This window comes from Podarcis vaucheri (genome assembly GCF_965113315.1).
Source record: "Podarcis vaucheri genome assembly, chromosome: 4".
Lineage (NCBI taxonomy): Eukaryota > Metazoa > Chordata > Lepidosauria > Squamata > Lacertidae > Podarcis > Podarcis vaucheri.
In genome coordinates, this window is record NC_138762.1 from 50,163,970 (window position 1) to 50,170,016 (window position 6,047).

Here is a 6,047-nt window from a genome sequence, read left to right on the forward strand (position 1 = left end):
TGAACATGATGTATAAGTGACCATGATGGCTACAATAAGCAATTTAATAATGAACAATGATGTTGATGTTTAGGTTCACATAATTTTACAGATTTAAGCCCCCTAAAGATATCTTGTCTATACCATTTTGTAAAGAAGAAAAGACTGCACTAAATCCAATTAGCTTTCATCTTTTTTCCATAAAGCCTCTTAATTTTAGCAACTTGCTGAGATACAAAGATCTCATTTCAAGCCAACAGGAATATCATTTCCCATTCACTCATGGGAGCAGATCTGTGAAGTCTAAACACAAGAGTTTCAGTTTCCAAAATGCTGTATAGTATTACATAAAATTACTAGGTGGTGTTATGTTGCATAAACATGAAGACCACCAATCTAACAAAGATAGCTTTTTATTTTTCTGTGCAGGGTATAATTACGTGATTAACTATTTCATCATGTACAATTTATGTCAACAGGCCACGCAACCAGGTTTTTCACTCATCTAGTCTATAAAAACAAATTTAGACTACTACTGGTCTTCAGAACATCAAGGAGAATGATGTATAGTCAAATGTATATTTCCAATTATGTATGATCACTCATATTAAATAGAAAAATACCACTGCAAATCTGCTTAAAGCAATTCACCCCCACTCCCTAAACACCCAGGCTCTCACCCTGAATGGTGTCACAAGCATCAATAGCAAATGACTCTCATTTCTTATCCACATTTGGAACGGAGCACAATACATACACAAAGGAAAAGAGAATGGCAGTATGCCATAGATTGTGTTCCTCTCCCCTTCCCAGTCCTGGGGAAGCTCAGGAACCTCAACAAGAAACATGCAGATGGCTTCACTGGCTACCCACATCTCTCTTCTCCTTAGCAGCTGACACAAATAGTGTTCAAGGTCCTAGACTGTATTCATATAATCATTTGTACTGGGAAATCAATGTGTCTTGCCTCCTAGTGTTCCCACTGTCCAAGGACTGATCTGAACTTAGAGCACACCAATTATTAAGGTAAGGTAGTTATGGGAGCAGATATCTCAGTACAGAGATACTGATTTCTCCTCTCTCCCATTTTTCCCTTTTGCAATATGCAAAATAGTTCACATCAAGCGAATAAATTAAACCCCTTGCTTAAAGAACCGATGCAGGTTGAAATTTCTAGATAGGTAGCCATATTAGGCTGCAATGCCAAAACCAGCAACAAGTTTTATTGCAACACAATTATAATTTTTTTTGATTCTATGATAAAGACTAACAAATGTCTCAAACCAGGGATAGCTGCCCAGATTTTGCTGGACCACAGCTCCCATCAGCTCTAATCATTGGCCATTCTGGCTGAAGCCAAATGGAGTTGCAGACCAGGAACATCCACACCATGTTGGCTACACTGTTGTAAATTTAATCTGATGGTTGACAGTAATCAACTGAAATTTATGCTATAGTAAATGTGCTAGGGTTGTAGTCAGCATTAGTTCTGCTCAGAGTAGACACTGAAACTAATGGACCTATGTTAGTCATGGATACAACTTTTACTCTTCAAGGTGCCACAATACTATCTGTTGTTTATCCAAGTTAAAGAGATTCATGTTGTTTCTAAAATGGCTAAAAAGACATTGGCTTTAGGGCTTGCTTAGTAACAAAGACTCACGATCAGTCTAATTTGGCAAGCCACAAGTGCTTATTGTAATCTACCAGACTTTTCTCTTGGGGAAAAAAACATACCTTTTAAAAAGCAATGCTAAATATATAAATAACCCCTTACACAAACATTTGTTTTGCCTGATCTGGAGGAAAATCTGAAGAAGCTGTTAAACACAGTGATTGCCTTTGTAAAGGGTAAACAGTACTTTCGATTGTATTCTCAAGGAAAAAATGACATGCATCTACTGCGTCCCCTGTAATTTTACCAGGAAAACAGAGACTCAGATTTGGTAGGTAAAAGCTGTAGCTTTATCTACGGTAATATAACTAATGATTTCAAAAGATATAGGGCACATTTACATATTCATTATTTCAGCAGAAATGGGGGCATCCTGATTCTCATCAGTGGGAGCCATATACCACAGCAAGTGACTAATAACCACCTTTTTGTTAGCAAGAAGAAAATACACCCTCTTAGGTAACAGCCCATTGGCTCTATTTATGTCCATAGAAGGCATAAATTGACTTGGGTTAATAGGGCTAGATTGATACTACGAAGGAATACTCTCAGACTCTGCCCAGTCATTAAGACTCATTTTAGTAACCACAGTTGCATTGTTCTCTATACAATGCTGTTTCTCCCCACTGCAGTTTAACTAAAACCCCATTCCTGAGACACTTGCATGCTTTAGACAAAGTCCCATGCCTTCAGCAGAAATACAAAATGATGCTTGTGAAAGACAATCCAAATATATGGAATTCATCAGTTGTGATACCACTTCAGTTTTTCAAAGGGTCATGCTGTTCACTTGATTTTTTGCAGCTTCAGACTATATATTATTATTTTATTTACTTTCCCTGAACAATTGTGCCTCTTTTTTCACCATGCTGTCTGTAATTTACAATTCATGAACTCTGTGTATTGGGGAAATCCTCCTTTAGTGTCTGTGTAATTTAATTCAGATCTTTCCTCTTCATGGGATTTCTTCCATGCAGGGACCTTATTGGGGATGGCCCCACAAGGTCTTTTGCACCATAGCCCACATTTCCTGGTCCGCTCTCTGCCTTTTTAAAAACATATTTTTAAAATAGTTTACTTACAGAGCAGTTGAGCATCCTGTGACGCACAGTACAGTTGAACCTTGGAAGTTGAACGGAATCCTTTCTGGAAGTTCATTCGACTTCCAAAACGTTCAAAAACCAAATTGCGGCTTCTGATTGGCTGCAGGAAGCCAGTCAAAAGCCATGGAAGCCCCGTTGGATGTTCAGCTTCCAAAAATAGTTCGCAAACAGGAACAGTCACTTCTGGGTTTGCGACGTTTGGGAGCCAAAACCTTCAGGAACTAAGCTGTTCGAAAACCAAGTTACAACTGTACTAGTGAGACTCCAGCTACCTGTCTTTTTCATTTGCTCAGAGACATCTATCCATATAAATTAATGTATGGGTATTTTATACCAATTTGTGTCATGTCTGGGCCCTTAAGTACCTAGCTATTCCCTTACTCCCATTTCCTCACAATAGCTTTTCTTTTTAAATTCTGTGAGGATTTTTTTTTTAAAGACACTGTATATAGTTCAACATTTTGCCATAAAGTAGACCTAACCAGCCTCCAGAAATCAATCCATGTAAGACACTGGGCCACCCCAAGCAAAGAGCATTCTGTGAGGGTGTTTATAAAGGAGTAGTTGCAGGTGACTCTTGACAGCAAGCCAAAGCACTTCCAATTAACCATAGTGCACTGTTTCATAATAAATTATTACTGGTTGATGTATTCGGTTTTGTGGGTGGATTTAGGCATAGTTAAATAATCAGTCGCTTGAACTACAATATGAAATTATTATAGGAGAGTTAGGGAGTTCGCAAACATGAATTTAAGGAGTTGCTGTAGCTGAGAGACTTTTTCAGCTGAATGCTTTATAATTGTTCAAAACATATCACAATTAGAATAGGGGTTGACACCCTGTGACAGAATGAAGAAATCTCTTCAATTAATACACAATCCCATAGCTGTCAACTTTTCCCTTTTCTTGTAAGGAATCCTATTCGGAATAAGGGAATTTCCCTTTTAAAAAGGGAAACGTTGACAGCTATGTAATCCTTCCTCCTAATAAACTATCCTTCTCAAGCAAACTTCTATTAAACTGTTTCTCATAACATTTTAAAAACACAAATACACTTCAAATGTTCAAGGTTTAGTTAACAATGTACCATCAGCTATCTCTATCTACTTGTCAGCAAAATTATATTTGCCAAGCTCAGTGTCTATTCTGAGAATGGAGATAACTGGGCACATGCAAACACATTCCAGTCCTAATCCTTCTTTCCAATGGACAGTATCATCCGTCTTTTAACTGAATGTTAATGTAGTGGCTAATGTTGGCCTTTAACCTTATGCTTTTACTGATTAGATTTCTTACCTTCCCTTTACTATCAGGTCCCAGGGAAGGTTATAATGCTGAAGTATACAGACAAACAAACAAACAAGTTACAACCATAACAGCATAGCCTGACACAAGTCATTGCAGCTCAATCTGTCTACCTCATAGCACTGCTGTTAAGGTGAAAATGACATCCTGAGCTCTATGGAGAGAGTAAGTAAGTAAGTAAGTAATAATAAAGGCTTGTAAACATACACTCCAGCCTAAGGTGAATATATTTTAGACCACACTGCTGTATAAAACCCTAAAGTCCTGATCAGAATTTAGAACTGTTTAGACAAATCAGCAGCTCGAGTTTTTAAACATTTGAGTTCTCACAATGAGTTTGATAACATTTCTAATGCACTCTTAGTGCAACTGTTTAACACGAGTGTTGGTTGGCTCTGCAAATCCACTGAAGTGGTTGACACGTGCAAGTGTGTTGGGGTTTAGCAGAGCAATCGAAGCTCCTCTTATGCTGGCTGGGGAGGATGGTTGGATTGGGTGGATGTTTCCATCCGCCCAGTTCTGTTGACTAAACAGACCTGTTGGTGGAGCGATGCAGGTGTCATTCTGCCAGTGCAGAATGTGGGCACCCTATCTGTGGGTAGGAGTGCTGTTGGTAGGGTGGGCAGCAGAAGCCCCCAAATGAGGTGTTCTGGAGGCAAGGAGGAGATGCTGAGCTGGTTCTGTGGGCCCACTTGCTGTAGTAGTAGCTCTGCACTGATTATTCAGCCTCTTCTTTCCCTCCTGGCCACTATGAGAGGCAGAACTGTAGATGCAGCAGTAGCCATGCGGCTCTCTTAAAGCCCCAGCAGTAGGAGCAGAAGATCTGGATTGCTCCCTTAGACCTGGAATCGTTTTTCACTAAACAGGTTCAGTGAGGAAATGCCTTACAGTTTCTTAGGGCAGGGATGGGCAGAAGGTATTTTGGCATCCGTTAGTAGATCCCTGATAATCTGCTATAGATTGGGAAGGGTTTCTGACTCCCAATTGCTTTGCAGTTGCAACAATACAACTTTTTTCATCTAGGCTGCTGAAATGAAGAAAGCCAACCAGGCTGGCCTTATCATTAGACAGAATGAGACAACTGCCTCAGGCAGCAGATTGAATGGGGCAGGTAGCATGGGCAAAGTGTTGGAAGGTAGAGCTATATCCTGCCCTGTGTCCCTCTAAACGAATTGCTGTCTTCAGGTGCTGTGGAGATGTTGTCCATATGGCCAGTGCTGGAGTAAGAGTCAACTATCAGTATGTCAGGGTTCCATATGTGGAATATCGTTTTTTTTTCTTTGCCTAGGGGTACAAAATATATTGGGAGTGGAATTTTGTGCAAAAAAACCATGATCTTTAGTCATCTCTGGTGCTGAATTCAAACGCCAACATGTGCTCAGAAGCACCCTGTTCCTTAATTTATGGTCATACCCACACCATACCTTTAAAGTACTATTATGACACTTCAATAATTATGGCTCCTTCCCAAAAATCATGGGAACTATAGCTTGTTAAGGGTGCCGAAAACCCCTATGCACCTCCCAGGGCTACAGTGCCTTATGTAAAGATAGTTAAAATGGTGTTGAGTGTGGGCCTTTGTGCTGTTTGGTTGGGAGTGTTGCTGTAGCAACTGCAGCTTAGTTAGAGAATACCTACCTGAGTGGCACATGGGCAAAAAACAAAACATGGGGATTCTGCGGGAAATAAATCGAACTCGCACTCCTTAATGGAAATTGGAATGGCCCCACTTCACTCATAAACAAGATATCGAAAAGGGGCAGGGGAACTCACACCGTTTTATTTTCTTTTTAAGGTGCTAAGGAGCAAGCAATCCTAGCCATGTCTACTCAGAAGTAGATCTCATTGAATTCAACGGGGATTACTCCCAGGTGAAGCAGCAGCCGCGCAGCTCTCGCAGCCATTGTTGAGAGAAGAGCGCGCGCTGAAAGTGTCCGCAGGGGTGTGCGCGGCGCCGCCTCGCCCGGCGGGCATTGCTTGCTCGG